The sequence below is a fragment of the Gopherus flavomarginatus genome, chromosome 7, assembly GCF_025201925.1.
Source record: "Gopherus flavomarginatus isolate rGopFla2 chromosome 7, rGopFla2.mat.asm, whole genome shotgun sequence".
NCBI lineage: Eukaryota > Metazoa > Chordata > Testudines > Testudinidae > Gopherus > Gopherus flavomarginatus.
The window spans coordinates 33,090,852-33,116,237 of NC_066623.1; the positions used below are offsets into that span (position 1 = coordinate 33,090,852).

Below are 25,386 nucleotides of genomic sequence, written 5' to 3' on the forward strand. Positions count from 1 at the left end.
CTCCCATGTCTGCTCAGTGCTGTGCCACTGAACCATAGGCTGGCTTTTTGCTGAGTGGAGAGCGGGGCAGATGCATGCCCTGCCCCCTTCATTCCTCCTCCTTAAATGCCCCTCACTGGGGTGAGCCTAGTTTACATTTGTCAGGAGCTTTATTTTTATGTATTTAGGTTTTCCTTTAATTGAAAAGTTTGGGGCATTTTGGGTCACTTCAGCCACATCCTTTCCTTCTCCAACAATACCCTGTCACTGATTTATTGATTGAATTATTAGAGTTGGCAGCAACCCAAAGGATCTTGAAGTTTTTCTGGGTGGTACAGTGTAGTGTGTGGCCAATACAGTGAACAAATGAAAATTAGAAGGAGAAGAAAATACAGGCTGCGGCTGGGAAGTTATTTGGCATTTAAAGGCAGGGAACAGGTCGACTGAGGTTTGCCATGTATTCCTGCTACAGATAAACCTAGTTGTGAGTCTGCTGGATCTTCTTTGGATATGGTTCTGTTCCCTTCCTTCTGCCAAAGCTTTGTTTTCCCTTTCCCCTTGCTCAGCTATTTTATTATCTCCCTTTTGTTTTCTGATTCTGGGCCCAGGCAGATTTCACAACATCCTCAGGAAAGTCGTACCACTGGCCCTGACATATGAGGAGGTCATTGTGGGAGCAAGCTGAAGGGCAGGCACTGGCTTTTGCTGTGTATTTGTACAGTGCCTAGCACGTTGCAGCCTTGATCTAGACTAGGGCCTCTAGGATCTACTGTTATATAAAGAAAAGTAATAAATGCCAAGTGCAGTGGCTTTGCTGAGAGTCGAGGGTGCATACTTCTTTTAACAACCAGGCCCAAGAGGAACAAGCATAGCTTCATGACCATCTAACAGAGAGGGAAGGAGTTTCTTCTGTTATTATCTGGTTCTTGAGGAGCCGAGATGAATCTAATAAGACCATGAGGCCATCTGACAGTCAGATGGAAGACCCTTTTAGGGCAGAGTCAGAGCTATTGCCTCAGTATTTCTGTCTCCTTTCCACCATCTCTTCTTTGGACTGAGCTTCAGCTAATTGTTTTTCATCCAGGTGCTTATCTCTTGCAAAGACTAATGTCTGTGTGCTGGTGATGGTAGTATCAGCAGAAGATGAGGACAGCTGGGTGTCTTCAGTGTATCAGCAGTTCTGGAGCCACCAGATTAGTGTAGCGTAGTGAATCAGAATGAGATTGATTTGGGGGATAAAAGTGAGAGCAGCAGCTCAACTAGATTAGCCTTTGGCTGAGGTTAAATACACTGAGCATGTGTGTGTACTTCTCTCAGCAGATTATATTTACAATTGCAGGAGTCTGCATCAAAAATCTTCCTGCTGCTGGCTCTCTTGGAAATTCATGTTCAGGATCCGTGCACTGGATGAAACACCTGCAGTATAGAGCATATGGTATACACTTTATTTAGCTGGAGTGAGTTGAGTGGAAGAGTCATTAAAGAGCGCACCTATGGCCTAGTAAGCAGCTATGTTCTCACTTGTCTCCTTTAGTTTCCTTTTGCTCTGTCTCCAGGATTGGTTCCTCCTTTACTCTCCGTTATCCCATGGCGCTGATGTTTAATGTTAAAGGAAGAGTCTATTCAGGGTCATGTCTGTGCACGGGGACTTCCCCTTTTGCTCCATATCACTCATACCGTAAGCATATTGCTTAACCACAGCTTTACCGATGAACCGGGGGCCTTCCTCAGGCACATTTCACAATAGCCTCAGAAAAGTCTTACCACTGGCCCTGAAAGATGGTACCAAGTCCAACCCAGTTAGTCACATATGGGGAGGGCATTGTGGGAGCAAGCTGAAGGGCAGGCACTGGCTTGTGCTATGTATTTGTACAGTGCCTAGCACATTGCAGCCTTGATCTTGACTAGGGCCTCTAGAATCTACTATTATATATACAAAAGTAATAAATAAGTAACCAGTGGCTTGAGAAACCCCCTATCAATTGATAATTGGGTGATATAACTTTGAGATAGGAAGGATGGCCTAGTGGCTAGTGGACTGGCTAAGGGCATGGGATTCACGTCTCTGTTCCTCCATGGATTTCCTTTGTGACCTTGGTCAAATCACCTAGCCTCTCTGCCTCAGTTCCCCATCTGTACAATGGGGATAACAGCACTGCCCTGCCTCCCCAGGGATGTTGTGGGGAGAATTACATTAAAGGATACTTTGAAATCTACTGATGAAATACACGGTATAAGCAATAGGCATAATAATGGCTGAGAGTCCAGATTTCAGGTAACCACAGTCATAAATATTAAATACTTTGGAAAAATGTGAAACAGAATTAACCTAACATTAAGAGCGGACCAAAAGTATTTGCCAGCATTTCTTTGCCATGGGTGTCATCACTATCTTCTTTTTTTAAAGCTACCAGATACTGCAGCATGCTGCTGTCAAAATGCACGGATAATTTGCAGTTATTTAATATTATTGTTTAATATTTGTTTTACATTGGCACCACGATCCACACCCAAGGTCAGGGTCCCATTGTGCTAGGCACTGAACATACACATGCAAAGAGACAGACCCTGTCGCAAAGAACTTCTCATCTAAATAGATAAGACAAAGAGTGAGGCAGTGGTATTTTTGGTGAGGGACTGAGCCACAGGGAACTCAAGTGTGACACAGCGGCTGTGACAGAGCGATGATTTGAATGGAAGAATGCCTTGCCAATACAAGTATTTTTCCTCCCACAAATAAAGAGTACGAGTATACTTGGGTTCAGAGTGCCCCAAACTGATGGCATTAGTATTTATTTATCCCCAAAATGCCTCAGGTGCTTTACAGTGATAAAATGAAATAACTCCTTGCCCCCAAAGAGCAGGGCCAGTGCTACCATTAAGGCGAACTAGATGGTTGCCTAGGGTGCCAAAAAGCGGTGCCCCCAATTTTTTTCACAGCGGTTCCTCCACGAACGCGCAGTCGCTGCTCCACTTCTCCTGCCTCCCAGGATTGCATCACCAATCAGCTCTTTGGCGCCGCAAGCCTGTGAGGAGAATTAGAGTGGGGCAGTGTGCTCGGGGAGGACACGGAGCAGTGGTGAGTTGGGGTGGGGAGGTGCTGCACGGCTCCAGGGGGGGAGCCTCAGGGCACGGGGGGAGCTGCACAGGGGTGGAGGCGCCTCAGGGTGGAGAGGGGGGTGGGGAGCTGCCGCAGGGCTGGAAGGGAGGGCACAAGGTGGAAGTTTCGCCTAGGGTGCGAAACTTCCTTGCACCGGCCCTGCCAAAGAGTTTACAATCCAGGGTCCTGATCCTGTAAATGTTTGCTGTTTAGAGCAGTGCTAACTACCGCGAGTAGATGAAGTCAATGGAACTGCTCTCAGTAGACAGGTAAATGTTCAGTAACAAGTGTTGGGAGGCCCTATGTGATGGAGCAGACACACAAGTGAGGCTATAACATGAACCAACGAGGGGAGGGGTGGGAAAATGATGCTGATTATAGAAAGAGGATTTTAATAAGACTGTTTCAGAGTTTAAATGATTAAGGGCAGGCAATCCTAAAAGTAGATTGAAAAGAGTCAATAATGGAGATGGGGATGGGGATTGGAGAAATAAGGAGCAAAGAATCCTGTGGCACCTTATAGACTAACAGACGTTTTGGAGCATGAGCTTTCGTGGGCGAATACACACTTCCTCAGATGCATGTAGTGGAAATTTCCAGGGGCAGGTATATATATGCTAGCAAGCAAGCTAGAGATAATGAGGTCAGTTCAATCAGGGAGGATGAGGCCCTGTTCTAGCAGCTGAGGTGTGAAAACCAAGAGAGGAGAAACTGGTTCTGTAGTTGGCAAGCCATTCACAGTCTTTGTTCAATCCTGAGCTGATGGTGTCAAATTTGCAGATGAACTGAAGCTCAGCAGTTTCTCTTTGAAGTCTGGTCCTGAAGTTTTTTTGCCGCAGGATGGCCACCTTAAGGTCTGCTATAGTGTGGCCAGGGAGGTTGAAGTGCTCTCCTACAGGTTTTTGTATATTGCCATTCCTAATGTCTTATTTGTGTCCATTTGTCCTTTTCCGTAGAGACTGTCCAGTTTGGCCGATGTACATAGCAGAGGGGCATTGCTGGCATATGATGGCATATATTACATTGGTGGATGTGCAGGTGAATGAACCGGTGATGGTGTGGCTGATCTGGTTAGGTCCTGTGATGGTGTCACTGGTGTAGATATGTGGGCAGAGTTGGCATCGAGGTTTGTTGCATGGATTGGTTCCTGAGCTAGAGATATTATGGTGCGGTGTGCAGTTACTGGTGAGAATATGTTTCAGGTTGGCAGGTTGTCTGTGGGCGAGGACTGGCCTGCCATCCAAGGCCTGTGAAAGTGTGGGATCATTGTCCAGGATGGGTTGTAGACCCCTGATGATGCGTTGGAGAGGTTTTAGCTGGGGGCTGTATGTGATGGCCAGTGGAGTCCTGTTGGTTTCTTTCTTGAGTTTGTCTTGCAGTAGGAGGCTTCTGGGTACACGTCTGGCCCTGTTGATCTGTTTCCTTATTTCCTCATGCGGGTATTGTAGTTTTGATAATGCTTGGTGGAGATTTTGTAGGTGTTGGTCTCTGTCTGAGGGGTTAGAGCAGATGCGGTTGTAAATAAGGGACAGGAATGACAATTGAATTATTAGTGGAATAATTGTAAATTAATAGTTACATGAAATTGTTCCTGAACTTTTAAGAAGTCCCCTAAGCTGCCTGCAGGTTTTGTTAAACGGACTAACACTCCTGTTTCTGGTCACAGCTATTTCCTCATATTTTTGCATTAGGCAAATTTTATTGAACCCTCGATTGAATGAAATGATGCCTGAAATAAACTCCTGTCTGTTGTGCTCTCAGATATACCTGCTTAAGTTGTCATGCAGTCAGGTCTCCAAGCTAAGTAGGGTTGGGTTTGGTCAGGATTTGAACAGGAGGCTTCCAGGGGAAATATAGGTGCTGTAACAAGTGATGTGAGAGGATTACAGTCTGATGCTCTAACAGTTTGTGACTAAAGACTTGAAGAGTAAGACTAGTAACCTCTCTGTTCTGGCCAAATTCTTCTTGGGGTAATTACCTACATGAATTTCCCCTGCAATTTCAGCTGGAAATAATGTTCTTAAATTCATGCCCTAAACTGCTCTGTAATGTTGCTGTGCATTGCTAAACAGTTGCAGTGTTTTATGCTAGAGGTAGCTGCATTTCAATGGTGGGTGCAATTTCTGTGTATACTTTGGAAAGCACTGAAAGATTCTTTGGGATGAAAGAAGCCTAGCTATGCAAGTGTAAGATTACTGTCATCGTGCCTTTACGGCAGATGTCCACTACTGTGGAGGGAAATTGGTATCTTACGGTTCTCTCTCTCATTCTTTCTCTGTCTTTGTGGTTGTTTCCTGAGTGTTTCTTGGATCCCATCTTCCCACATTTCTTGTTTTTGCTCTCCTCCTCACAAAGATTGTGTGCTGTGACATTAATCCTTTTGTCTGAGATGGAAGCTGTCAATGTTGCTTATAATTGAGCTTGAGAGTGTTGCTCTAGGATAGTGAATGACACAGAGAGAGTGAAGGACCTAGTTTGAGCATGAAACTTGGGAACTTCCTCCCTGGTAATACATAGCACTACTGTAATAGCAGCAGGTTGATAATAACTAAGAGGTCATTGTAGAATATGGGCCCAAATACTCTCCTGTTCCAAGACTCACTAGCCGTGAAGCTGTCAGGGAGCCAGTTATGATTCTTTAACTCTCTGGGCTGATTTGCCCTAGCATAGGCTAGAGCAGTCTAGAGGCTTCTCTAAAGTACAGCCCCCAAATGACCGTACAGTAGCTGAGGGTTGTTGAAGTACACTGTGCTCCAGCCACACCTGCTTCTCCCCAAACACATCCTTTATGAGGGCTTCTGGGTGCTGGCATAGGAGCCAGCTAGAAACACTCCAGTGCTGATCCTAAATGCTAAGCTTTGTTTAGAGTGGTCATTACAACATCTGTCCCAGATGAGTGGTTGCCAGTTGGAAAAGTCATCTTTGCTGAAACGGAATGAAAAAGGCAAATTATTAGTCTGTTGTGTCCCTAAACAATGGAAAATCATGTATTAAATTGGAATAATATTAGTTTTACCCGTTGGTGCAGATATTTCATTTTTATTTGGTTCCTTTTGTAACTATTTCTGATTACAATTCACTTGGCATATACTGTTCCCTTGCTCTGAAAAAGCAGGGGAGCTCAGCTGCAATATGAACAAGTGACTGTGAATCAGGAGATGATCTGCCCAAGGTCACACACCTCTCTGTGTCTCAGTTTCTCAACCCATAAAGAGTGGGGATAATGATACTCTGATATTTACGGATCTTCATAAAATGCTCTGAGATGCATAGACAGTGCTATGTGAGGTATTTTGATTGTGAACATTTGTTGTTTAGGAAAAGAGTTTCCGCTGTGACTAGGTCTTGTAAGGGCAGGACAATTTTGTTTTCCCTTATACGTTATTGTTTTCCATTATACATATGGTTATAAACTGGAGACATATCAGTTGGAAGTGACTGAGGAGGAGAGGGACCTCAGAGCATTGGTTGATCTCTGGCGGCTCATAGTCATCCTATGTGATATGGCTGTTAAAAAAGCTAATGCGGTCTTGGGATGCATCAGGTGAGGTATTTCCAGTAAAGATAAGGAGGTGTTAGTACTGTTATACAAGGCACTGGTGAGACCTCATCTGGAATACTGTGTGCAGATCTGGTCTCCCATGTTTAAGAAGGATGAATTCAAACTGGAACAGGTTCAGAGAAGGGCTACTAGGATGATCCGAGGAATGGAAAACCTGTCATATGAAAGGAGACTCAAAGAGCTTGGCTTGTTTAGCCTAACCAAAAGAAGGCTGAGGGGAGATATGATTGCTCTCTATAAATATATCAGAGGGATAAATATCAGGGAGGGAGAGGAATTATTTAACCTTAGTACCAATGTGGACACAAGAACAAATGGATATAAACTGCACACTAGGAAGTTTAGACTTGAAATTAGACGAAGGTTTCTAACCGTTAGAGGAGTGAAGTTCTGGAACAGCCTTCCAAGGGGAGTAGTGGGGGCAAAAAACATATTTGGCTGCAAGACTAATCTTGATAAGTTTATGGAGGGGATGGTATGATGGGATAGCCTAATTTTGGCAATTAACTAATCTTTGATTATTAGCAGGTAAATATGCCCAATGGTCTGTGATGGGATGTTAGATGGGGCGGGATCTGAGTTACTACAGAGAATTCTTTCTTGGGTGCTGGCTGGTGAGTCACGTACGCTCAAGGTTTAACTGATCGCCATATTTGGGGTCGTGAAGGAATTTTCCTCCCGGGCAGATTGGCAGAGGCCGTGGAGGTTTTTTGCCTTCCTCTGCAGTGTGGGGCATGGGTTACAGGTCACTTGCTGGAGGATTTTCTGCACCTGGAGGTCTTTAAACCACGATTTGAGAACTTTAATAACTCAGACATAGGTTAGGTGTTTGTTACAAGAGTGGGTGGGTGAAATTCTGTGGCCTGCATTGTGCAAGAAGTCAGACTAGATGATCATAATGGTCCCTTCTGACCTTAAAGTCTATGAGTCTATATGTGTATGTGCTGAGATAGGGATAAATCATTCTCATGCTTCAGGGTTTCAACTGATTGCCATGGAGATCAGGAAGGGGAAACATAATTCTCCCTCCCATCCCCAAACACCCAGGTTGGCACAACTGGCTGGGTGCACTGTGGGGTTCCACTTCCCCGAAGCATCAGGCAGTGGCAGAGAATTCTGGATTTTGAGAGTTAATGCTTTAACTGGCCTGGTAATTCCTAGGAGTGAATGATTCCTCAGATTGTTCAGCAAGGGAATATGAATCCTCTCTTAGGGTAGCGGGTTAGGATTTTCTGAGCTAGATTATTAATACAACTGAACAGATTCAAATCCAGAGAACCAAAGTCTGGAAGTAACTTAGTGCTGAAGCAGGGGAGGAGAGGGAAGGGGTAACAGTGTTTAGAATTCGGGCATGTTCCGTTTTTCTCAGTGAATACTTCACTTAGTCCTAATATGCAGAAACAGGGATGAGTGATTTGTACAGAAGTGTCTTTTCTGGAGTAAACCTTGCTGTGGTTCCATGGCCCAGCCTGCTGTGAAGCGTGTTGTGGTGTCCTCTGGACTCCTATTAGTGTAGCAATCACGTAGGTCTCATTACGATTTATCCGTTACAGCTTGTGCATGGAACAAGACTGAACAGCTGCGAACAGAACAGACATTTGGCATGTCCCTTTGTGCTTTGCTGCTGTTAGAGCAGTCTGTAGCCAGAACTCACACTAGTAAGTGACTCCTAGACAGCATGCCCTACTAGGGGGCCAGTTCACCCCACCAGCCCCTGCCCAAAACTCATGGAAATGATCTTTGTGTGGGTTTCAGAGGGAGTGGAATCCATCCCCCAGTTCATAGGCCTGGCATAGGACAGCTCTGGAGCTCCTCAGTGCAGACACTCCAGAGCCTCCCTAAGCCCTGTGCATCCTGTATGTGTGAGTCTGTGAAACTTGGAACATGGGTCTGACAACAAGGTGTCACCTCTCAGAAGGTCCTCAACTTTCAGGGCCTGCTACACCTCTCACCTTTTACCTTCAGCCTTTGGAAAGGGGAGGGCTATGCGTGTTTGGACATGGCTGGTGTTACTACTTATTTTGGGCCAGTTTTGTTCTAGGTGGATGGTGTGGGTTGGGTCGATCTTACATTTTATGTTTTATTCTGGAGTTATTTTTGTCTGCGTCCATTTTAGTAAAGCACTTAGAGCTCCAGATAGATGCTTGCAAAGTATATTAATGAACTGGGACTCTGTAGTCTTTATGTCAGCTGGCCCATTTCACTCATAGGAAATATCTCCCCCCACCCAGTGAAAAGAAACAAAATTATTTTAAGATGGCTCAGGTACTCAGAGAGGGTGAAATCTTGGCCCTGTGGAAGTCAATGGGAGTTTTGTCATTGACTTCAGCAAAGCTAGGATTTCACTGGGAATTGGGCACGTATGTATCTTAAATTCTTAGCTGACTTGTTATCATCACAAGTCACACTGATTTGGTTTAAAGAAGACCATTAGAATTTTGGACAGTACTGACAGCACAAAGAGCAGGAATTGAAGACGACAGCCCTACGGCTGCCTTTCCAGGGCCTTTCACGAGCTCTTTAGTATAAAAGGTGCATTGGGGGTCAGGTGGCAGTACCTAGCCCTGCAGAGGTTCTGGGCAATGCTGCAGCTGATAGGCAGGCAGGGACAAGCTGTATAACTTAAACAGGCCCTCAAGGCTGCCTAAATTACACCTGGAGGTGTAACTGGGGGGGCACAGAGGCAGCTCAGAGCCCCCTGGGCTGTGAGCTCTGTGCTGTGCCTCTCAGAGCACAGCATCTCTCTCTCGGTCTTTACAATAGCTGCTTTCAGAAGAATTTTGTGTTGCTTACGTAAATCAAGTAAATCAGTCCTACTTTCTTAACCTCACTGGATTATACGAACCAGAGCAGAGGCTATGAATCAAAGCAGTGGCATGGCAGCATTGTTCAGTTATCTTGGCAAAACAGTACTCAATGCTGGAAATGTACAACAGGTGGCAAATGGGTGTGAAATGAAACCTCTGAAAAGAAGATCTCATCCATTCAGGAAGGTGTAATTTTTTTCACCCTCACAAAACTCCTAAGCACCTGAAGGAATTTTGTTACATTATTATTAAATATATACTAACAATAGTAAATAACTTAGATCTTATAAACAAACCAGTTGAGCAGGGACCAAGCATGGAACATTTCAGCCCTAATGGGGAATGTTTTGGAAAATTCTGATCATATAAAAACAAGGGGTTATAATGGAAACTATTGCACAACCTTAATGATAGAGGGAGCTTGCAATAAAATAGGCATATAGATAGATCTTCAGAGCTGCAGAAAAATCACATGCTTTCTCTTACTGTGTGTTTTTGATCAGATATCACAAACCAGATTTGATTTGCCTGGCAAATGTTTTGATTTTTGAGGAGAAAATTGGAGATAACCTTCTATTTTTGAGCTGGCATGTACTACATAGTCACTATTTGGCACCAATAGCAGCAAGCCTAAGAAGGTTAGACCCATGCAGGTGGCTGTATAGACACTGGTGTGGAGAGGCCATTGTACGCGGTGGGTGACCATCCCATCCCTTCACTGCAGAGGAGAGGACCAGGGTGAGCTGCAGAACTAAATAAACAGTTTGACTCTTTCAGTCCAGTTTATTCTTACGTACTTTCCAGTAAAAAAAAAAAAAAAAAAGAAATATTAGTGCAGTAGTAAATAGGTACTTTGTACATTGTGGAGAAATCAGTGCAGGGCATTGGAGCGGACTTGGAGCTCTTAAAACTAGACTATTCAAATTCTGTCTGGCCAGTTTAACAGCTACAGACTTAACTCTTTGCAATATCTTGTAGTTCGAGGCAGACACACACACATAAGCACTGAGTAAGCCTGAAATGACCTTATGAAACCAACATGGGAATTTAATCCATTTCAGTAAACAAGAGGGAATTCTGCTTTGTTTTTTCTTTTCTTTTTGAAATCCCTTCTATCTTTTCCTGCTTATCATCTGTTCTTATTCTGATGTTCTTTATTATCTTGGAAACATTACTCTTTTACTTTTTATATAATCCTATTTTATTTGAGCTAACTTTTTTTTAACAAATGAGAGGAGAGGTATTGATTTAATTTCTCAAGAAATGCAGGGCAAATCCTGTGAGATGGATTTTCAAGTGATGTAAATCAGCCTGGTTGCACTGGAGTCAATGAATCTACATTGATTTACACCAGTTGAGGATTTGGTATCATGTATCTTTCTGGCTGGATAAACTTAGATTAGAGCTTGGTGAAGGCTTTTGAGCAAATACTTTATTCACTGATAAATGCAGTTTTGGATTTGACCCAAACTATCGGGGAGTGGGATATTGCTGAATAGTCTTGCCCTCACACCCCCAAAAATGTTGGGGGCTAATTTCACAAAGGGGCTTAGGTACAATTTGCAAGACAAGAGGAGGTCAGACTAGATGATCACAATGGTCCCATCTGGCTTTGGAATTTATGAAAGTAGTGGTGGGTGCCCCCCCCCACCATATAACACTATGTTTAGAGTATTCACCTGGGATGTGGGTTGGAGACCCAAGTTCAAGTCCCCATTCATCCTGGTTTAGAGCAGGGATGTGAACTTGGGTCTCCCACTTGGCAAGTGAGTGCTCTAATTGCTGTAGTGAGGGGGTGTCTTTGTTGAAATTGGTCCACTTCTTAATAAAACATCTAAATAATCTTTGGGCCAGAGAGAGAGACTCTATAGCTTAGTGGTAGGAGGACACCTGGGTTCCAGTCCCTGCTCCAGTGACTATCTATTAATTTTAAGTGTCTCACTTTGGGTTCCAAAAATGGACATACTCAAAATTAGTTGACACTTCTGTGGCTTAGGTTCTCCATTTGCCATATTAGAGATATAAATACTTCCCTATGTAATCACAGGGGTGTTGTAACAGTTAAGGGCCTGATATGCTGAAGAGCTGCGACACCCACAGTTCCATTTGAAGCCAAAAGGAGCTGCAGGTGTTAAGCACCTCTGCAAGATCAGGCCCTTAATGTTGACTCCAAGGTGCTCAGATACCACAGCAAGGATTATAATTACAATAACATACCAATGCCTTGTGAAATAAAATATCTTATTGCTAATATCTTTAGGAGGAGAAGCAAAGCCAAGGAAACTGCAGGATTAAATTGGAATTATAATGGATGTCAGTGTAGGGTTAAATCATTGGTAGAAAGATGTACAGGGGAAATGGATTTGGGTGCCACTTTAAGGTTAGATTTTGCAGTGGGCTACTAGAAATCATCCTAAAATAAAGCTGCCTGCGTTAACATTTAATCCGTGAGCACTAAACCAGTTACCACAATAGACAACTTGATCTCAATCTTGCTTCCCTTAAGGTTAATGGCAAAAATTCTCATTGACTGCAGTGGGCAGGATCAAGCCCTCACAGGCCAGGTGATGAGGTCCATATAAATACCTCGCTAGAGAGGTGGATGCTTATTGCATTGGGTGCATAAGTGCAGCAGAGAGGGAAAGAATGCACTTGTAAAAGTAGCCAAACAAATGCTACCAATTGAACTTTCAAGGGCAGAACATGTTCCAAAGTTTATGTAGCATCAGAAAGCTGTTCTGAATGACCTTATGCCACTGAGCTAATTCACGATGCTGGATCTGTTGTGAATATTGGCTGGGGGCCATTGCAAGGAAGTTTTTGCCAGTAACAGTGACTGTCAGTGGGACCACCCAGTTCTAGCAGGGACGACTTAAAAAAGGAAAGAAGATCGTGAAAGGAAAAAAGGAAGCTAAAATCAAGACTCTACCACTGAACTCTCTGCATGTGGAGCCCATGTGCGGGGGAGGGCTTGATTATGACCTTCCTAATCTGGAGCCAACCAGTATTGTATTAACAGCTTCAGCACAATAAAACAAATTAACCTCTGATGTAAATGAAGTTGGTGAGGTCTCACAATAGGTGAGCTTGACTCAATGAGATAGAAAAAGAACAAGTATTTGAATGAAATCACTAGCCTGTTAGAGCATCCGTACTTCAGCCTGGGAAACAAAGGGCAAGCAAATCCAATGAATAAGTGGTCCTTGTTGTACACCTTTAAAAGTTGGCTCAATAATCATTGAGCCATGAAGGAACATTGCTGGGAGGTCACATCCAGCTGGAGGAGAAATACCGATGAAAGGCACAACAAGCCCTGAAACAAATAGTCATTTGTTGTCCAATGATTTTTCAGTATTCTCCCCCTGTAAAATCATTTTAGCCCTAATTATCTCTGAATGCAAAAGTCACATTTTACTTCATAAACTTTCTTTTTTGCGTGACTGAATTTAGTTTTTGTGAGTTACTGGGTTGAAACCCTGGAGAATCAAATTTGTCTACAGGACGGGGAGCAGGGGTGAAAGCTCCACAACTTCTCCTGACCCACAGACCACCTATGTAGCTAAGATGGTAGGTCCACCTCTATGTCCTTTCAGTCCTTGGCCTAGCTACTGAAACTATCAACAATTCTGTAGATTAGTGGTACAGGTGAAATGGATACCTGTTCTCTAGGCTCATTTTCTATAGACTTCAACAGGCAAGATATAGTGGCATTTATTTGGTAATTTCATTAATAACTTGGCTTAGATTCAAACCAGTGACTTAAAGATGGAAGTATTTGTAACGTTTTGGCATCATGCAATGTTTTGTTTGCATGGTTATAATCTGTAGGCAGCATGATTTTCAGCCTATGAAAAAGAGAGAGACTCAGGCAGAGAGATATAGGCATAGAGAACTGACTTTACTGGTAATATGATCAACACACAAAGAGAACTGCATCACAGCTGACAATCAGCATGTATCTGAGATTTAACTCCTGTATATTCAGATAAACAGAGCAAGCAAAATCATCTGTAACAATTCTATCTGATGACTTCCCGAAGTATTAGAAGCTGCTTGACTTACCACAAGAATTTGAATTCATTCAAGAGTAAAATCTTGCTCTTTCTATTGCTGAACCTTTTCCTGTATTAAAGTGTTAAAGCTAAAATTTCACCCTGTAACAAACACTGCATTTTCACATGCTTGTCTCTGGTGACAAGTAATCCCATTCACAGCGAAATTACCTTTTCATCTGCAACAATTGCCTCTTTTCTTTGTGGAGAATGGCAAAGTAATGGGAGATCAAATCACAAAACATTTCAATTTCCTCAAAACTGGCACAAATGCCATTTTTGGGCATCAGTTGGGCATTTTATATCTGACACCTTCTGATCTCATTTTGACATGATGCTTAATGTATCATGTTGTGTGAAATGAACACAGCAGGACATATTGCTTTAACAGAAATAGGATGTAAAGTGCTGCATAGATTGGAAAGTCATGAGGGGCCCTAGAGTAGATGCTGGGCTATTTGGCCAAATGCCAACCACATTTCTAAAAAAAATGGCCTAATTCAGGGATACCCAGAGTGTGGGCTGAAGGCCACATACAGTCCATAGAGTACTGATATGCAGCCACTCCTAACTTTGAATGAGAAGGGGAGATGCTTTTAGAATGCAGGTCCCAACATGCAAAGCAACATCTTAATCCAAATGTGTGTTATGTGGCTGATTTGTGGGTCACCTCTTCTGAACGCTAGAATATCCATCGCTGGGGTATTTCTGAGGGGAGACAGGTTTGACCCTATAGTCATCCTTCTTCCTTCTCCCTTTCAGCTCCAGCTCTAAAGGCATTTTTGTTAGAAGCATTAGCAAAGTGTTTTCAGTGAACATCACTAAATTTCTCCTTGTGCAGCAACTCAAAGCACTCCAATTGATTCTGTAACTGGTAAGCTGAAAAAGAAATTAGATTCCAACTGTACTTAATTTCAGAAAGCATCAACATAAGAGATGTAAAAGCTTGAGGGAGGGGTACATTGCGTAGCTGAGCTTCCCTCAGGCTTGTTGCGTAGAAGGCAGGTCGGGCAGCACCCTCAAGGCAGATATACTGGGATTCTTCCCAGTGAAGCCGAGTGCTACGATAGGCCATATAAAGTGCAGTGTTCATCGTAAGTGGCCTGAGGTTGCAGTGACAGCAGTTACTGTTCCTGTGGCAGGTGAGGCGTAGAGCTGTGCCAGTATTTTGTAAAGAAGGTCACCAAAACAGCACTTGGTGCTATCCGAATGGTCCTTGAACACAGACTGAGGTTTGGTTCCCAAAGCCACTCTCCTCCCCCATCATCACAGCACCTCCTCCATACCACAGTTCTCTTCCCCTCTCCACAAGCCCCTAGTCCTGTGCCCCAATATTGCCTTGCATGTCTCCGGTTGCCAGGATGCCTGCTTCCCCTCCTTCTGCTTCCTTAGTTCTGAGTAGCTGCCTCTGTGCCTTCAGGAGGTGTTTGGCAGCCTCTCCTGCAGCAGGTTCTTATGGGGACTTCCAGGTAAGGGTCTCTACCTTTCTAGTTCTTAAATGGGCTTATATATGGGAAAGGAGGCCAGGATGCACCTCTCCCTCCAAATAGCCTAGTGGGAGCAGGGAAACACATTAGTTCCATCCATTGTCTCCTGAGTTTAGGAAGGGATTGACCATATTTCCTGCAGATGGGACTAGACTAGGAAACCTCGGGAGTCATGGATAGAGCACCTCTCTTCCAAACATCGCCAAACACTCTGCAAAGGTGGGTAAGCAGCATTATTATCCCTGGTTGCAAAGATGGGGACCTTGAGGCATAGCAAGATTAAGTGACTTCTCTAAAATCATGAGGCAAGTGGCACCAAGAGTCAGGAAGAGAAGCTAGGACTTCTGTTGACCAGTCTTGCTCTGAACTGCCTGTTTTCTACCTTGGTTTGTTCTACACCTGGAATATTTTGGACCATTCACCTCATAATCTGTTTAATCAGTGGAATTAAAATTACTAGAAAGGTTTGGAAGAATAGAATCCCAAAAAGATTAGAATGAGTGCCTTTAAATATAAGGCAGACACATTAGACACCATGCTACAAAGTCTTTGAATAACAGCCCTCGGAATCCACAGGCATTCTTTTAGCCACCAGAGGGCACCATAAATGTGCTAAACCCACCTTATATGAATGACTGTTGCTTTTATTCTAAATGCTGTAATGCTTTTAAGGCCACATAAATGTTCCCCAGTTCAGACCAAGTCCTAGCTGGAAGATACATCTAGTGAAAATGAGACTGCTTGTGGTGTGTTTTGCTTCTTCAACAACAGCAGTTGTTGGTGGGAGGGCTGTATGGGAATGGGAGGGATTATTGTTCTGTTTGCAGGTGGGATAGGAGGGGTCCAAAGTAGGAATGGGCATGGGAAGAGAGAGGAGGAGAGTCACTGGAACTCTGCTCATCCACAAAGTTTGATGGGTTAAAATGACCCCGGGGTGACAGTGAGTAAGGTCTGTGCAAAAGCACTAGAAGAATATCCCACTGCATGGCATTGTCAGAGTAATAATTATAGCAGTCTGCATTTGTATAGAGGAGGCAGGGCTGCCTGTTGGCTAGAGCAGGAGATCTGAGAGTGGACTGCTGGGGCTGGTTTCTCAGTTGTACTTGAGAAATGCTGGCTAAGCCTTCAGTGGGGTGTGTGTGTGGGGGGAAGCGGGGGGACCTGACTCTGTACCGGTCTGATGCCAGCCTAAATTAAAGCAAACTCAGGGCTGCTTTTATACCATGTCATCTCGACATGGCTGTTGGAGGTAGGGATGCACTAACCCTGCCCCCTTTCCCTTGACTTGCACCCGCCCCCTTGGCCAAGAACCGGGTTTGAAGGATTTCCCAACAGAATGAGAATTCGCTGAGTGGATCCACAGGCTCTCAGGGCAGCTTCGCACTGGCATAGCAGTACAAAGCTTCCCTAATAGACCTGAGAACTGGGCCCTAGGGCTGTGTTCATAGGTCTCTCATTGACCTATTTTGGCAAATAGTTCATCCCTTCTGTGCCTTTGGTTTTTTCCTTTTATCCAGTGAGGACAATGCTCCTAATCTGTGGTACTGCTAGACATAGGGCATGCCTGTGCTTTGAGCTGGAGGTGTGATTTTCAGCTCTAGAAGACATGCCTGCACTAGTTCTGATCGAGTCAGCATGTGTACCCATGGTGGCATGCACAGCGGTAAGGGCCAGCGTCTTGAATGGGTACGTACTTGGGGATGCCAACCCCTCCTGCCATTTGCGCTGCCATGGCAACATTTCTATTTTAGGGCACTAGCTCGCTCACAGCTAGTTGTGAGTGTGCTTCCTTGTTCTGGAAATTATGCCTCTAGCTTGAAGTGCAGACATACCCTTAGTTAGCTGATATTTGTGAAATTCTCAGAGGAAAAATGCTTTTATCAACACACAAGTTGTATTGGTAAAATAAGTTCTAAATAAAGCTGGTTGGATTTTTTTTCCCCAAGGACAATATTGGCTTTTTGGTGGTGGGGAGGGGAATCAAAACCACCAAAATATTTCAGATGAAAAAATGAAATAATTTGATTTGGAAATGCCTCTGTGATGCCTCATAGGAGTTGGAGTTTAGGTGTCTCATGCTACTTAATAGGCTAGACTCCCTGATAGAACTTCATCACCCATGACGCACCATGTTCTATCCTCTTGGAGAGGAGAGGCAGTGCATTGTGGGAATATCATGGATGTGACATATCATGCGAGATGAAGTCTGGCTGGGGACTGGCCCATACAGGAGAATAGGGACATGAGTTCACTACAGCAGTCTATCCAAATAGAAATATGACAGGCTTTGGCTGAAAACACCTCTGTTTTGGCTGTTCAGTTTTTAACTCTAAAAACAGAAATTCTCCATGGAAAGCAGATATTTTCACTAAAACAACATAGTCTAATCAGAAACCCAGTTTTCCATTGGCAAACAGTTTTGATGGCAGATTTTTGACCAGCCCTGTTGTTTAAATAGATTTACTAAGTGGATGCAGTTGAGGTACAGCCACTCCGTATTTACTGTGCAGTATAGACCTGCATAGAGAGTTGCTGAGCAGTGCTCTCGTCTCTGAGCCCCTGCTGTGATTTTGAATACGTTTGCTTCTTTCTGTCACATTAATTTCCCAATGTGCTTCCAAGCACAAAGAAGCGAATATGTCATTGTTAGCTCAAGACACATCCAATCCAGTCCCACTTCTAACTAGGTTGTATAACCTGAACCTAACAACATCCTGGCTGGGAATTGACTTTGCAATAAAGAAGAGGAAACAGCAGCAAATAAATGGTGCACTATGTTTCAACATATGCCTAAAATATTCACTCTGGAGGTGGTCTTACAAATTTTTCTAATTGTAATTGACATAGGGGAATTTTGCCAAAACCATGGACGCAAAGGAACTGTTGTTAGCTACCTTTACAAACCTGGGAAAGAGCCATCTTGAATATCCTCTTGTTGACCTTATTAACTTTCATGTCTTTAGAAGGTCACAGAGAAAATCATTAATATTCAGTTGGTTCAGTGGATGAAAGGTAATAAGTATTTCCTGCTTATCAGAGTGGGTTTTGAAAGGGCTTTGAATCACTTGATTTGTTTATCTTTTGAAATCAATAAGGCCCTTACTAAGAGGGATTTTTTATTTTTATTTTAAATTTGGGAAAGGCACATGATCTGTTATTGAATGAGGTTCGGGGCCTCTGTTAAACTGTATGGAATTTCCTGACTTTTTGCTTTGTATCAAAGTCCAGCTTCCAACAGTAGTGTTAATTTGGCCATGTTGGGGTCTTGTATATCTCCTAACACCTCATGACACCAACAATAGCATTAAGTGGAAAATTAAAAATAGAAAATTGTATATGTGTAGAATATACAGGGTGCTGGATTAAAGACCAGATCTTGTATGCGATTGGGCATAGTTAGGACTTCAGTGGCATTACTTACCTGCTTAAACATGTGCATGGGTGTTTGCAGACTCGTGACATAAGTGTGTGCAGGACTGAGCCCCAGTGTTGCAATCAGAATGGTGATTTTGTTGCACTTCTTGGCTATTTCCTTGATTTTTCTTAACTGTGAAACCTTAATGTTGCATTAACACAGATTTTTTTTTCATTTAATATGAATATGGTCTAATCCTTAAAATTCTTCTTAAAATTAATTACTGATTCTAAAAGCTACTTAAATAAAAATCCTTTGTTTTTTTTTAAAAAGTGGACTGCACAAAGCACGTGAGAAGATACTGTAGTATACAATCCCTTATTGTCTGGAGATGGATAAGATGTCATCTCTAGTTTCTATGATTGTTTGCTTGAAATCAGGTTTGGGTTGAGTGGCCACAGTCTGGGTCTTTAGACAGGTAAAACAAAAGAAGCAGCTCTGCTCATGGATGAAGAGAGATTTCCCATGTTCAGAAATGCACACATTTCTGGTGGAGCATTTGGGATGCATCACTCATTTAAAATGCTCACTGGTTTTCTAGCAGGGATATTATTTAATCTCCCGCATAAACTTTTGTACTGCTAGTTGTATTTTTACAATGGCTTTGTAGCTGTATATCATTACATCTTTCAGTAATAATAGGACTGTTAAATATGTATGGGACTGCTTAAAAAGAAAAAGAATGCAACAATAAAATATGAAATCTGAACTTGATACTGTCCCTTTTAGTTACTAAGATTTTATTGAATATAAACAATTATTGACAATACAGTTGGTTGGAGGAATATACTGCTAGTCACTATAAGTGGCTGTAGTTCCCCTTCATGGAGAGCATATTCGTATGTAACCCTTCTGCCCCTCTGAGTTGGCAGCAACAAGGGCCGGGTTCAGTATCCAGGGGTTCTGTTTCAGTAACACAGTGCATAACCGGCTTGAGCCCCCACCCAGTGACCTGGGACACTTACATACCACACCCCCCTGGGCGCCTCTAGGAGGCAATACTTCCCCTCTCGCAAGCACAGAGTCTGAGTGTAGCAAAATCTTTTTTTAATAAAGGAAGGAATCAATGCGGCATCCCATTGGAGAAACACCACAAACAGGGTTATAACACAAACCATAAACAAAAACCCACCTCCAAGTACGTTTGGCAATGTCCTTTTTCCCCTTAGGGTTTTAAGTCCAATCACCCCAAAGTCCAACCACACAAAAGTCTCTGGTCAATGCCATCCCAGAGTTCGAGAGTTTATCTGTAGAGGTCCCTCCCCACAGCCTGGGTAGAAAGAGGCACCTTACGTGGTCCGGGGCCAACTGCCCTGCCTCTCCGTGGGTTCTGCTTCCGCCTTCTCCACGAACTGCTCCGCTTTACCAGCTGCTCCACTCTGCTCCTCCAGCCGTCCTCACAAACTGCTCCACTCCACCAGCTGCTGTGCTCCATGAGCTGCTCCAGTTCTCCCTGCAAACTGCTCGACTCTGCTCGCTCTGTGGGCCGCTCCACCTGTCCCACAGCTACTCCGCTCTGCCAGCCACTCCGCTCCACCAGCTGTCCCGTGATCCGCTCCAGCCATCCCCACAAACTGCTCCACTCCGCCAGCTGCTCTGTTCCACAGTATAGCTTCAGGCTCCCCCACTAGTTAGCACAGTACTCAGTGCTCTCAGCTCAGTAATTTCAGCTCTTTAGTGATTTCAACTCTTAGTGATCTCAGCTCTTAGTAGGGGAGCCCCAGTGCTGGTGCACCATTAGCCCAAAGTGAGTTCAGCTCAATAACCTGTATTGAGATTCTTGAGGGAATAAAAAAATCAACTCTGACATTCCACAGTGGAGAGAGGAGGGGGTGGAACTGGTGCTTCTGGCTCCACAAGGAGACGGTACCACCAGGCACAGATACCTGTCCCCAGCCTCTCTCAATTCACTGGGTTTTGGAACCCATTTCCCTTGTCTAGCAAGTACCACCCAACTGAAGTTGAGTCATTTCTGTCACAAAGTAGTCCCACAGCTCAGCAGCCTGGGATGGGGTAGGCGTGCCTATGCAAATACACTCTCTGAAATTCTTTCCACCAGATGTCAGGGTAGAGCTCATCCTGACTCTGATTACACGTAGAAAACTATTAGACTATTTGAAATAAATATAAAATTCACAACACAATGCTGGAGGGCATATACTGTCGCTACATAGTCCCTGTGACATAGGGAATCATCTTCCAGTCTTCTAGGATTGTCCCAAATTGAAAGGTTTCTGGCCTGGTGTTAGAAAATGATGCTACTGAAATAACTCTTGCTATCTCCCCACTCATTCCTATTATTACAATGTTAGGAAAATGTCCTGATTTGCCAAAATTAAACAAGGGTTTAGAATATTTTGTCACTGCAGACAATAGTGCAGTTTGGCCTGATCCTTCAAACACTTACATGTGAACTTACCTTTATGCATGTGAGCAGTCCTACTGAGGGGACTGCTCACTTAATTTTGGGCCTGAGCCAAAGTCCAGAGTGGAAAAAGCTCCCACTGATACTATGGGGTTTGGAACAAGCCCCTTACATGTTAGCAGGCTCAGGGCCTATGGTTGCCAAACCAAATAACATTTGTGGAAATGTGGTTGATGAGAAGAAAAGAGAAACGGCCATTCTTTTAAATGTGATGTTTCAATATACAGCAATCATAGATATTAATTAAAATGCTTAAGTTTTCAAGAGTAGCTGGTAACGCAGAGAGATGTTTCTGTTCTCCTGTTGGTTTGTAACTGCAATAAAAATACCTTTTTTGGAAAAAAGACATTTGTCTTTAGATGACCCGTGGGACTGAGCTTCGGTTACCGTACATCAGCAGGCCAATATTGTTGATTCACTTTTCTGGAGACTCATGAAATGGAATCTCTCGTATGGTAATGCTAGTATAGGTTTTATTTGATTAAATGAACAATACATGACATATTGAGTGTTTGTTGATTATATTGATATTCAGTGCTGTGGGACAGATTCTACCCAAACTGGCACAGCTAATTCACCCTGGCTTTGATTCAGCAAAGCATCCCTTTTTGATAAAGCAATTAGGCACACGCTTATCTGTAAGCAGATGCTTAAATTCCAGTAATTTCAGTGATGAAGTGCTTTGCTGAATCATGGCCTGTGTGTCCAAGGGGGAGAGCAGGTAGGGCTATCTCTGCTTACTCTCCGACAGGGCTTCTGCCCCAGGAGAGCAGTTTTAAAGGTACGTCTTCACTGCACTTAACTCGAGTTATCTACGGTCAAACCAACTCCCCTTGAATTAGCTTATGTGAGAATGCCTCACTGGGAAGCAGCACTTCAGCTGCACAGAGTGTGTGTAAGCTGCTGTAAATTGAATAGCCCCTTCCCCCAGGTGTGGCTCAAGCCTCCTGCCTGGGGCTTGCTGTGTTTATGGGGAGTGGCTTCTCTCTGCACGTCTTGAGTCCTCCTCAGTTCTCTTCCGTGACACCTGGTACCTGCACTATGACCATGACACACAAGATGCTGTCTCTTGGGAAAATGAATAGTGCTACCACTGCCGGCAAGGAGTATAAATCCCTGTACGCAAGAAACAATGAGGTACATTACCACAAACCCCAGCAAAGAAATGATGCACCCAAAAGTAACAATATGCCAAAGGGGGACTTAACTGGAGCCATGAAAATAGGCTCTGGGGAGGGGAGGAAAGGGTTAGGGTTAATTAATCTTTAACATCAACAACTCAACATGTTTCCCACCTCCCAACACTCTCAGCACTTCCCAACCCCTAGCTCCCTCCCGGGCACCTTGCCAGCAGATGGCATGCTGAGATTGAGTCCAGAGATGAGTGCATTGGCCAGCTTACACAAAAAGGGTCCCCTTACAATGTCTTGGCCCCTGGGTGGGGCAAAATCCCTCCCTCACCTGCAGGCCCATGGAGGGCACAGCTGGTTCTCAGTAACTGGTACCAGGCTGGATCTCTGCCATTCTTGATGCTGGTCTCTGCAGGGTTGGCACTGCCTGACCCATGCACTAGATCCCACAGCAGTTCAAAGATCCCCTTTATGGGGAATGGGAGTTAATCAGAGACTTCTTTAGCTGTTCTGCTTCTCTTGCAGTTCTCAAACTCAAACCTGAAACTAAATCTACAGTATCTATCTGGATCAGGCTGAGCCATGTCACCAATGCGGAAGCCTTCCAATTGGCCTCATACGGAGTATTTAGTCCATTCTGTTCCCACCCCAGGCTCCAAGCATGCATGAAATGGTAATCCACAGAATAGGACCCCACCGAGGCTCAGCCCAAATAGGGGTTACAGTTGTACTGTAACCCGCTGTAGCCTATACCCACTGACGGGCAGGCCAACTTAAGGTAAAAGCACCAGCCCGCTCGGATTAAGGATTTGTATGTATGTATGGGACTCAAATTAATCCTGCAATGAAGACAAGCCCTAAACTGTGGTGGAGCCCTGCTGAAGGAGGCTACGGCAGAGGCAAGCCACTTAACTTCGTTCGGTTGCAGTTTTCAGGGGTGGCAGGTTTGTATAATTTATGGTGGTGCCCAGAACGAGTCCTAGTCCCACCCCCCACATCTGATATTGGTGCACATAACAGAATTAATGGAGTAGGACTGAGGGGTTTGGAGTATGGGAGGGGGCTCAGGGCTGGAGCAGAGTATTGGGGTCTGAGGGCTCTGGCTAGGGCTGGGGATGAGGGATTTTGGGTGGGGAGGGGCTCAGGGTTAGGGTAGAGGGAAGCAGTTATGGTCCTTCTGGCCATGCGAGTTTGTGGGCTAGTGAATAGGGAAACACACTACTGATGTAGAAATCAAACTTAGCCAGGGTAAAGCAGGGGTGAAGCTATGCCAACATAATAGGTATTTTTGTGTGATGGTACAGTCCAAATTTGGTTTGGCAAATTTGTGGCCTTTGTGACTGGAAGCCTCCCTCCAAAAACCTCCAAATCCCACCTTTTTATTTTTTCCAGAAAAATCTGCAACTCATTAACATGTGGTGAAAGCAATGCAATCTTGATTGTAAAATCTCTTTTAAATCTTAATATTATGGAGCCAAAGTCTTAACTGCAAAGCCCCTTGCTTTTGTGGTGTGAGGCAGTGTCAACATTATTTGAACATCTCTTTTTTGGTAGTTTAATTTCCTTTGTTAGAAGTTTCATTTGGTGAAGGGGGTGGGGAAGAATAAGAAGAAAGAGAAATAGGCTATTGACAGTGCAGACCTAATCTTGCTCATTTTACTCTCACACACAGCCCCAATGATTTGGGTGAGTATGATGAGCAGGACTTGATTAGTTCAGGGTGGGAAGCTCCTTTAACCTTGTGTACTGTATAGCATGTGGATGAGCCTGCTATTTCTGCTGTTTGTCTTTAATCTTCAGGACGTTGCTTCCCGCTGTTCTGTTTTCTGAGAGTAGGAATTATTGCTATTGTTAGTTGAATAAATCCTTCACTGAATTTGTCACCTTGAATGTGTTGATAGACAATCACTATGTCTCCTTGAGTCTTCTCTTCTGCAGTCTGTATATGTTCAACGTCCCCAATCTCTTCTTGGCTCTCTTATCTGAACACTTGGGATACAAATATCATAATTCCAGTGTTTAACAAGGGCTGTAAAGTCAATCCTGCATTTTATAGACCCATGACCTTCAGTGATGTGGCAGCTACATTGAATAAAAGTTTTTGTTGATTAAGTTGCTCAGTGAGGGGCTGAGTTTTGAGAACGACGGACTATTTAAAAAAATTTTTTTTCCTCTTGCTACTGATCAGTGTCTTGTGTCTTTCCACTAACTTGAAAGATGTGCAAGTATTTGAAAGTAGAAGCTCTTTTCAGGGTCTGACTTTCCAGTAGCATTTGACTCTATAGCGAGAAATCTGCACTGTTGCAAAATGATGGAAAAAGTGGTCTGAGTTTGCTTTGTGTGGCCATCCATTCTTGTATGTGTCTCAGATTGGAATGGGACAGAACTGGGGCTTACCTACCCCTTTTCCTTTGTGAATGGCATCCCTCTGCGCATACTTGCTCCTTTTCTTACTGTTTCCAAGCTAGAAGGACCAGTATTTTATGGCCCAAATATAATAGGCACAGAAGTAACATTTCTCCTTTGGCTGAAAATCACCCCATTGTAAAGGGGCAGCAGAATGCCTGACCATCACTAAATTGCCACTTGTGTCCTCTTTTGCTGTGAATTTCACCCCACATGCAGATGGTCCACAGTTTAGTTCATTAGATCCCACGGACACCAGAGAATTTAGCCAATAAACTTTGAACATTGTTTGCCTTGGCCAAACTAAAACTGCACCAATGTAAAGTAGGGTTTTTTTTAGTAGCTTGAGAGTTCTATGCTTCTTTTGCTTGGTGCATGATAAAATGACAGACTCTCTTAATTTATTATCATTTGAGGGTAATCTGCCATCGAAATATAGTCTAAGTCTCATGGGTAGAATCAAACAAAAGATAAAAAAGTCTCCTCTGAGTATCATTAGATTTAGATACCGGATTGATTTCTAATTTTTGCCAGCTACTTCTCAAGTATTTGAAATTTGGATTAATGCAGGTAGTTAACATCTGGGGCTGAAGTGTTGGTTGACTAGTCGTCTGATTTAGACTGAGTTGGGATGTCTCTAACTGGAGGCGGAAGTTGGTCTATGCTTTGGCAAATATGGGAAAATGTAAGCTAAAGCTGGATGCTAGACCTCCAGAAAGGTGTCTGCTGCCAAAGGGAGCTGTTAGGTCTTTAAAGCTGCAGTTAACTAAAGTTAATTCTATTCAAAGAGCCAAAGGCCATAAAAATGGTGGAAAATGGCTAAGCGGAGGAACCCTGCTGATAATAGCTCATTCTGGAAAGCCTGCTCTTGCCCTCTGGTCCAAGTGGCCTTGTGCTCAGATAGCCAGTTGAGGTGGGAAGCTCGGGAAGATGCACAGGAATAGACCTTATGCAATCAACTGACTCCACTTTACTTTTAAATTGGCAGAACTGTTTAAAGTGCTACTCTGAAAAGCAGATATT

At 43.7% G+C, this 25,386-nt stretch overlaps 1 protein-coding gene across 1 annotated transcript in view; it reads left to right on the top strand.

Annotated features, from left to right (window-relative positions):
• The window catches only part of FGF18 (fibroblast growth factor 18), a 110,486-nt gene that overhangs the window by 24,256 nt on the left and 60,844 nt on the right, over positions 1-25,386 (top strand). The window lies entirely within an intron of this gene.